General features: G+C 46.1%; 1 pseudogene; it reads right to left on the bottom strand.

Moving 5' to 3' along the window:
• Positions 1-387: 387 nt before the first annotated feature.
• On the bottom strand, positions 388-566 carry LOC139266353 (U2 spliceosomal RNA; annotated as a pseudogene).
• Between the last annotated feature and the right edge of the window lie 9892 nt (positions 567-10458).

The raw sequence follows: 10458 nt of genomic DNA, 5'->3' as shown, positions 1-10458 counted from the left end.
CAGAGCTCATCATCCCCAGCAGCCCAGCAAGGCCGGCTGCCTAACAGCCCATTGAAGAACTGACCAACCCAACCACACCAACATTTGTATTGAGGCGATCGACAAGGGAGCGCAAAGCCCCAGATCATCTCATCTTGTAAATAAGTGTATTGTTGACTTCACAGGGGAGTGATGTTATATATTTAACCCCTTGTAAACTTGTAACCTACATCACACCTGACCACCAGAGGGCTTGGGAGTACAATATATAAGCAGAACTTTAAAAAAAATGTTTTTTATTTAATCGTAGCCAATCTTTCCAATTCTTTGTCAGATCACAAACGCCAGAGGTCACCTTGCACACATCAAGGATCACCCTGCGCTAATGCTCTTAGCCAAAAGGCCTAGAGCCCAAGCACCATTCCTGGAAGTACTGCAATACCAGGTTCATGCCATGGAGGTGGATGGGTCAAGCCACCCCACCCACCTTCTATTTCCAAAAAGCATAGGAGAACCACGTTGGGGTCATGATTACTCCCCTGTCAGGTCAGTTACGCATGATCTTAGCCAAAAGGCCGAGAATATATAAGCAGCACTACAATGAAAAAGCTAAGGTCAAACTTGCTCATTACACACAGTGCTCGGTCTGACCATTTATTATGAGTGTAACATTATGGCAGGAAGGTTATGGTGGATAAAGCATGTGAGAGTATAGCTGAAGATTGGTTTCATCAGAAGGCGAAGGATTATATGTTAACTGGGGTTCCTTGGTGATAGCTTCCTGCCACCCGACATTGCGCTCCCATCTGCTGGCCTGCTGCCACCTGACTGTGAGTATGCAGATGAGTGCCTGAGAGTTAAAATTTCACCCTGCTCAGATCAGGATAGTTTGCTGGCCGCCTCGCCCCCACCCACCCGATTCCTGCCCCGAGGTCAAATTGGGGCTTCTATCCTTGTAGATTTCTTGGTAGCTTGGTTTGCAGACTATTAAATATAGGTATGGATTCCCTCACAGATCAGACACTTGGCTAGCCAAAATTTAAATAAAATTGTGCAACTGAGTCATCTCAAGCCACGTGCCATGCATTCAAATGGTCAACTCTACATACTGTGCTGCACCAGAAAAATCTTACAGTCAATACAAAATCATAAATGAAGAGAAAATAATTTGAATAATGCTGATAAGCTGCATCCTCAAAAGTGATTTAAAGCAAACTTATTCAAATGTTATAATTTTTAAAATGTTAATTTTAGCTTTGGCTAAGCAAAAGGGAGCTTTGGTACCATTGACATGAAAAGAATAAGTGTGTGTAGGATAGCAGGTCAGCATGAAGAAATGCATTGTGTACTTTAGCTGTTTGAAGATTTTGACATCAGTATTCCTTTCAACAACAGTAAAGCACTTAGCTCTGTACTGCTAGTTCCGAATGAAAAAGATTCTTGAGGACAGAAATGTCATTTTCCATCCCCACCCCACACCCCACCTTTTTCATTACTTTTAGCGAGTGTGGGAGGGAATTTTTCAAACAATTAAAGGTTTGAATATCCAGGCGCCGGTAGTCATTTGTCATTTCAGGGGTATTATGAATGGTCAAATTGATACAGATTATAAGAAGACATGATGTCACACTCAGTGATTCGGGCGATATCGCAGCAGTCAGAAGGTTCTGCGATGTGGGATGAGATTTGACAGCTGTAATGAGCTACAGAGCTGTCTGGCCAAGGCTGAGCACCAGCGCTTTTTCCTTTGTTCTCTCGCTGTGACAAAGACAATTAGGCAGGCAGCAGAGCTGTAGAGATGGAGGGATCATCATTTCCCTTTGGGTGTCAAACATTGCATTTTTGCCTTCCAGCGCAGACATCTTCTACCACGCTCGTTAAAAAAAAGTAGTGAAGATCATTACACACGTTGACTCAGCTGTTTGGGTGTATAGAATTACTTCGGGGTATTTTAGTCAAAGAGTAGTCTGAAAAATGAATTATTTACACCTGATAGTCTGGAGCGAGACTCAGCGGCAGGGCTCAAATTCAAACCCAAATCCCGATTGACATTCAAACACAATTCCAGTCCACGGATGATGCTGTGCGCTTGCTTTCATGTTGTGGCAAGACATTTCCTGTGGTGGTGGCACACTGAAGGCTTCTCAACGAGGACTGCGGTTTAAACGCTTCCACGAGTAGCATCATTGAAAACACTGATAGGAGACTCACAGTTTGCTACCATGTTGGACAGTAACGGTTGCTATTGGAAACAGCTGAAGTTGCATTAAGCTGTAACCAGAGCTATTTCCCGCCCCAGCAATACCACCTTCAACCATAAAATGATCCCTTAACTTCGGCAGAAAATTTGACATTGATTTAATCAACACTGCGTTTTATGGATTTTTGAAAGCCCCACTGATATTAAAAAATGGAATAAAGGTCGGCATGATACAGCCTGCATTATTGTTATTTTGATAGTAACTATACATTTGGTATAATTACCACAAGTTTGCATTTTCCATGTTCCCCTTCCTCCCCACAGCATGATGCCTGCTCCTGCCTGCTCTTAAATAGCTGTTTATTTCCGATATTTGGGATTAGTAGACATTCACATTCTGTCCGCGCTCCAGCATACACAGCAGGCTGCCTGAAAAAAACTCAGTTGCCAGTAGTTTAAAGGATTCCAGCAGCCATTTAAACACATTCTTGACTGAAAGACATGGTTAAGTTTCGGAGTTGTCAAATTCCTGCGCAGTGAAGGGTTCTTGTTCACTGACCTTGCGCTGGAATTCACGCTAGTCGAAGTAAGGGAAAGGAAAGTGTGCTCTTTGGTCCTGAAAGAGATTCTCCACAAAAAAAGACAAGTGCATCAACCCTGGCAGCAGATAGCTGACACGATGAATTGGACCTGAACAGAAATGGCAGAGCTTCCTATACCAAGTAAATATTTCAAGAATCCATGCCACAAAATGTTGCCTTATAATCTAATGGTCTTACATTACAACAGTGACTACACGTCAAAAAGTGCAGTAAAGCGCTTTGGGACGTCCGGTGGTCGTGAAAGGCGCCCTATAAATACAAGTCTGTTTTTTTTCAGCTGCTTTTCTTTTACTGCGACCCCATCCAACACATTCCTGAAACCTTATAGCCCTTAGAATGTTTAACATGAACGGCTGATACCGCAGCAGGGCAGAAGCACAATTTGCAATTTATAAGTGAAACTGATGTCACAATGAAATGTTGAAGGGGCTTAAAACAGAACATCCTTCTAATGTGGCCTAACGACTTGAGCACATAAATCCAGGCTGACACTCCAGTGCAGTGCTGAGGGAGTGCTGCACTGTCGGAAGTGCCATCTTTTGGATGAAACGTTAAGCCGAGGTCCTGTCTGCTCTCTCAGTTGGACGTAAAAGATGCAATAGCACCATTTCGAAGAAGAGCAGGGGAGTTATCCCCAGGTGTCCTGGCCAGTATTTATCCCTCAATCAACATAACAAAAACCGATTATCTGGTCATTATCACATTGCTGTTTGTGGGAGCTTGCTGTGCACAAGTTGGCTGCTGCATTTCTCACATTACAACAGTGACTACACTCCAAACGTACTTAATTGGCTGTAAAGCGCTTTGAGATGTCCGGTGGTCGTGAAAGGTGCTGTATAAATAAAAGTCTTTCTTTTACATAATGCAAGCTTATTTACTGTCCCATGCATCGGGCTGCATGATGGGCACAGGCTTATTATTTGTGTTCTTTAAACTTGCAACATCTCAAGATTACCTCCCTTGCAGGACAAGATGGTGCAAACAGAAGGGAACAGAGTGAAATTGTGGGGTTCAAAGGAACAGCTGAAGCACTTAGCTGAATGCTTCTTGTCTGAGTGTTTGATGCACTGATATTCCTGCATGTTTCTGCAGCAACATCCTCTTGGCCAGTGTTTATGCTCTGCTATGGCCTTATCCATGTTTAAACTCTTTTGCATTGCAAAACTATTAAATATGGAGTGGACGAAGATGACCTTGGAGACCTTGACAGGGCTGCCTTGTTAAGTGTCTTCCTATTATTGAAACATCTAAAGTGCTACTTTAAGATACCAATGGTAAGCTCTACAGTGGGCCTTGTTCTCTTGGTCTCTGATAAAACAATCCTTCCAACTTTCACCTTTAAATAAGTTAGCAACGATAATTTTCTCAAAATCTAAGTATCACAAATGCTGCCTGGGAAGTGGCCTTTGATCTTTATGTTATAGTATTGGCATTCAATGACCAGCTGCACAGTGAATGGAGTACAACCCCTTTTCGTTCATGTGCCAATGGAGCCTGGTAGGCCTCATGAATGCCAACAATGACTCTCTGCACTTTGAGAAATCCTGCAATGCAGTAAAATTGTGACGCTCTGTCACACGGCTGTTGGGGCTCAATTTTCTCCAATCCCGTTTTCTGGTATATTGCCAGAGTTACGCCCGTTTTTCCAGGCCAGAAATGTGCTGGAAATAATTTGCCAAAGTTTCCCCGATGTATAATTCGAATTTGGTGCCGCGCAGCATGTCCAGTCACCTCGGGGGCAGGGGCCTGTTGTCTGCACCGAAAAATGATGCGTACCTTCTGCACATGCGCGGAAAAATAAGTTATGTTTCTGACATCATTGCAATGCACACGCATGCACAGTACAGCTCTGAGTTGGCAATCGGCCATTTTTAAAGAGCCAGTTATGTGTTTGAGAACGTTGAGTGCTGTGAAGGAGCATTGGAAAAATCACAGCTGCAGCAGCACAGGATGCAATGTGGTGCAAGGACCAAGAATTTCTTACAGGAAGAAGTGGAGGCACTAGTTACTGTGATTGAGAACAACTGGCAGGAGCTGGACACCAGCAGAGGTCACATAAAAGTTCCACCCAAAGAAATGAAGAAACGCTGGAACCAAGTTGCAGAAGATTACTGTGTAATGATGACCACCCCGAGATCTGGAGGCCAGTGTAAAAAGAAATGGTAGGACTTTGGTTAAGTAGTTAGTGTAAGTAATATTTTCATTTATTCAACGGAATTGCAATTGTAAATGTGACCAGCTGTATGTCCCAACCAGCAGAAAGACACCCTCTTTAAAACATTTTGAGGAGGAAGGTGGCACATAATAAAAGGGAAAGAACTCGAACAGGAGGAGGCCTGGTAAATCTGCACCCACTGACACCCTTGGAAGAGAGGGTCGCTGCTTTGATGGGTCCTGCCTGGAAAAAAGCAATCAGTACTGTACAAGCTGGGCCCACACTTGAGGGAGAAGGTAAGTCCTGCAAATTCATCGTGGTCCTTCAAATCAACCTGCCTGCGATCTGTGCGCCTACTCATGCCATCCACCCTGACCCCTTCTCTGCTGCTAACCATTTGACTGTTCTGTTATATTTTGCAGAACTTGAGGCTAACCCTGACGATACAGAAGAAGATTCAGACACGGACGAGCCTGAAGAGGAAAACATTGTCCAATCCAACCCTCCAGACCAAGTACATGGGGGTGAGGGGGGAGGGGGAGGGGATGGATCTGAATGAAGCTCCCACTGTTGTACTGACTTTGGAGGAGGTGCTGCTTAATGAGGTGACAGCCCTTTCCATGACTAATGGTTTGAGTGTTGGTGGGACATTCCATGGTTTCACACTTTCCGAGATTGCGGTCCCAGTGGTGGGGTGCAGCGAGGCACACCCAGGGCCCCACCTTCCTCAATTGCAGGTCCCAGTGGTGGGGTGCAGCGAGGCACACCCATGGAGAGGAAGCAAAGGAGAGTTCGACCGCGCTCTCCTGAGGTGCAGGATCTAACAGATCAGACGATGTCATTGAGTGCGGAGTGCATTGACCTTACGCGATCACTCCTGGACGCCATCAGTGGGGTGAGTGATGAGATAGCGGGACTGTCGGGAGAAGTAACAGCAATGACGCGAGAAATGGGAACAATATCCAGGACCATCAGTGAGGGAATAGTGGCCATGAGGGAGGGAATGTCAGAGGTAGTGTAAACCACGTCACTGACCATGAGGGAGGGAATGTTGCAGATCATTGAGTCACTGTCAGGGCACATGAAAGACGGCTTGTTGGAGTTAGCTGCTGCAATAAAGGAACACGCCCAGACTCCGCAACCGCAGAATCGACTGTCACTCCCACTCCAATCCCCACACCAGCCTCTGAAGAGCCCAAAGCTGGGCCCTCCAACTTGTCACCTGGGCCCTCCAACTTGTCACCTGGGCCCTCCAACTTGTCACCTGGGCCCTCCAACTTGTCACCTGGGCCCTCCAACATGTCACCTGGGCCCTCCAACTTGTCACCTGGGCCCTCCAACTTGTCACCTGGGCCCTCCAACATGTCACCTGGGCCCTCCAACTTGTCACCTGGGCCCTCCAACTTGTCACCTGGGCCCTCCAACTTGTCACCTGGGCCCTCCAACTTGTCACCTGGGCCCTCCAACTTGTCACCTGGGCACTCCAATTTGCCGCCGAACGCTGACGCCTTCCTCTCCTCCCGCCCTCAAGAGGTGCGCACTACCCGAGATGTTAAAAAGAATAAGCTTGGTACCAAGCCCAGAAACACTGTGCCACCGCCTGCGGGTAGGGGTGGTGGAGAGTCCATGACCAAGCGCAGTGAGCGGTCTTAGACTAAGGTGGAGGAGAGATGGATGGGTGCAGCCTTTCTTTGCTGTTGTTGTTGTTAGAATTATTTTGTTACTGGTGTAACTGTTCTTAAATTAAATGTTAATTGTAATTTATGTAAATTTACAAGTTTAAAAGTTTGTGAATGATCTTAAAGTCTTTAAGTGATCTTAAAGAGTGATCTTAAAGCAAAGTTTGATACAAGAATAATTGTATTAAAGTTAAGTTAAGTACAAAAGAACTGTTTGTTAAACTTTTGAATAAAATATATTTTACATTAAAACTGAATCATGTTCCATTAACACTACACAACATTATGGAACAGCTCCAAACAGTAAACATGGTCCATGTGGAATAGTTGTCGCTGAGCCCTCAGGCATCAGTAAAGCGTTCATGGATGAGCTGCTAGTGCAAGGCTCAAGCAATCGTTAAAGGGGCATGATTACCCGCCCTGCTTCACTGCCGTGTTCCAGCCTCAGGCACTTGCATGGCTTCCTCATCCTCGTCGTCCTCCTCCTGCTCGTCATCTGCATCTTCCACATCATTATCATCAACCACTCTCACCGCAGGCGGGTCTTCCACTAGCAGGTGCTGCTGGCTCATGAGGGCTAAGTTGTGCAGCATGCAGCGCACAACAGTGAACTGCCCAACAATCTCAGGGGAGTACAGCAAGTAGCCTCCGGAATGGTCCAGGCATCGTAAACGCTGTTTCAAGATGCCAATGGTCCTCTCTATGATGCTGCACGTCGCAATGTGCGACATGTTGTATTCCCGGTCAGCTTCCGTCCAGGTTACGCCTAGGGGCATCATGAGCCAGGTGGCGAGGCCGTACATTTTGTGGAGATGGCGGCAGATTAGGAAAAGGGGAGGTGCAACGAGACCTGGGTGTCATGGTTCATCAGTCATTGAAAGTTGGCATACAGGTACAGCAGGCGGTGAAGAAGTATGTTGACAGATGGTATGTTGACCTTCATAGCTAGGGGATTTGAGTATAGGAGCAGGGAGGTCTTACTGCAGTTGTACAGGGCCTTAGTGAGTCTTCACCTGGAGTATTGTGTTCAGTTTTGGTCTCCTAATCTGAGGAAGGACGTTCTTGCTATTGAGGGAGTGCAGCGAAGGTTCACCAGACTGATTCCCGGGATATGCGGAGAGACTGGATCAACTGGGCCTTTATACATTGGAGTTTAGAAGGATGAGAGGGGATCTCATAGAAACATACAAGATTCTGATGGGACGGGACAGGTTAGATACAGGTAGAATGTTCCTGATGTTGGGGAAGTCCAGAACCAGGGGACACAATCTTAGGATAAGGGGTAGGCCATTTAGGACTGAGATGAGGAGAAACTTCTTCACTCAGAGAGTTGTTAATCTGTGGAATTCCCTACCGCAGAGAGTTGTTGATGCCAGTTCATTGGATATATTTAAGAGGGAGTTAGATATGGCCCTACGGCTAAGGGGATTAAGGGGTATGGAGAGAAAGCAGGAAAGGGGTACTGAGAGAATGACCAGCCATGATCTTATTGAATGGTGGTGCAGGCTCGAAGGGCCGAATGGCCTACTCTTTGCACTTATTTTCTATGTCTCCCAGTAGCCAGCTCTGCCCTTCTGGCTGCTGCTGACACATGGCAGATACAACGCTGTCGCGTAGGATGCACGCATCATGGGTGCTCCCAGGGTATCTTGCATCGACTGACATGACACGAGCTGTACATTAATGGAATGAAAGTCTTTTCTATTCCTGTATATCTTGGAATCCTCCAAAGGTGCTCGCAAGGCAATGTGGGTACAATCAATACAGCCCTGTACCTTTCGGAAGCCTGCAAACCTGGAAAAGCCCACAGCCCTGTCATGGATTGCTTGGGCAGTCATGGGGAACTTTATGAAATCATTCCTCCATGCATACAGTGCAACAATCACCTGGCGAATGCAGACATGTGTTGCGTGTTGAGAGATGGTGCACACATCCCCAGTTGTAGCTTGAAACGAGCTGGAGGCATAGAATGAAAGTGCGCTATAACCTTCACTTTAACTGATAAAGCAGGCCTCCTGATGCTTCTAGGTTGCAGGTTAGTTTCACCAACTCACAGATCTCAGTTACAACTTCTTTGTGGAAACACAGCCTTCTGACACAGTCTGCATCATGCAGGTGGAGGTACAAACACCTGCCTCGATATACCCGACGTAGGTAAGGCCTCTTGCCCAGCACCTTACGGGCTCTGATGTTTCTGATGTGATGACGTTGAATCAATTGTCTCCGACATAGCACCATGATGCAGAAGGTTCGCACAAGGCATAGCATTGTCAGTATTGCCCCCATATTTAAATTTAACCTTTGGAAGAAGCTCAAAATGGCAGGAAAGCAGGCAGGATAGGTTCGCAGTTCTCTCTCCCCAAGGTCTGTATGGATGGACCACACCCAAGGTCTTGTGACTTCTCCTCTCCCCCCCACCCCTTAACTAATTGCAGTCTTGTGACTTCTCCCTTTCTCTCTCTCCCCCCCCCCCCACCCCACACTCATTGCAGTCTTCAAAAGCATTCCGATCGGCACCTCGCTCCCTGGGCTTGAAGCCTTCCAATCAGCACCTTGCTTTCTCTCTCTCTCCTCTCCCACCGCCCCCCCCACCCCCCTGCCCCCACCCCACCGCAGCTTGGGTTTGTTTTCTAGCTGAGCCCCAAGCCCCTGTGTCCTGGTGTGGGGCTGATTCTGCCAGCCAAAGCTACGACGCTCCAGCTCTGCTTCAAGATGTTTGGTGGCGGCGTGTGAGTGATTGAAATATGAGAAAACTTCTGAAATCCAACAAATTTACATTTACTACGTTGACAGGTTAAAAAAAAGTTGAACTTTGTTATTGATTTTGACAGTGTTCTTGACTCCCTCCAAAATCTTCGATTTAAAAACAATAGCGTCTTTCAGCGCTGATTTCTCAAGTGCCCAGAAGGTTTTTCAGGGGTGACCAGATACGCCGACCGAGGAGGAAAAAATGTTGGCAAAACTGAAAAATTATAAAAAACCGGCGCAGACTATGACATCAAAAAAACTGGCCTAGAACAATCGTAACTAAGTCAGTTACACCGGCACAGATCGCAGGGGGAAACTTGGAAAAAAATGAATATGGCCAAATAAACGGCGCAAATGACCGGGGAAAAGTGAGCCCTTGGTGTTTATTGAAAAATGAGATGACATCATTGGCCCTGCTGAATAATGCTGTTACCTGTTTGATACATGTGTGGACAGCAAATAGCTGAAACTGCAGACATCCCCAGATGCATAAAAGTTGAAGACCATGATCAACTTGACTGCTACTGACAGTGCCATGCACCTAGCGGAGGCTGGCTACAAGTTATTTTGGGCCCGCAGATAGAGTTAGTGGTATAATGGTAGGTGTAGCCAGTACACCTCTGACGCAATCTTATATTCCTGTTCTTTGTTCTTCAGCCTCTTCCATTAATTGCAGTGAGAGTCCATGTAGCTTGCAAGAAAGGAATAGTGCAACTTTAAGGGATTTCTTCCTACATGCATGAACCTGGCTGGCCTTTAATATGTATTTGAAATGGTGAGATTAGTGGTGCAGAAAATCACAGGTTCCCCATTGACAAGAATTATGCATTAGACTTAAATGGATAATGAAGCTCTCACACATGCTGTGTCAAAGACTGCTGTTGACAGGAAACTAGGTCAGGAATGACATTTGAAGTGCAGACCAAGCAGAAAGTAACTGGTTGGAAAAACTTGCAATTTTTTGAGCCCCCAATCACACAACTCCTGCCATCACAAGCTCTTATGCTTGGCAGAAATTTCAAGGCAGAAATTTCAAGGCTCATGTTGAAATCAAGACTCATTGCACCATTGTATCACCATCCCCTTGACCTCACA

The sequence above is a fragment of the Pristiophorus japonicus genome, chromosome 6 (genome assembly GCF_044704955.1).
Source record: "Pristiophorus japonicus isolate sPriJap1 chromosome 6, sPriJap1.hap1, whole genome shotgun sequence".
NCBI lineage: Eukaryota > Metazoa > Chordata > Chondrichthyes > Pristiophoridae > Pristiophorus > Pristiophorus japonicus.
This window is presented reverse-complemented; position numbering and strand designations above follow the sequence as displayed.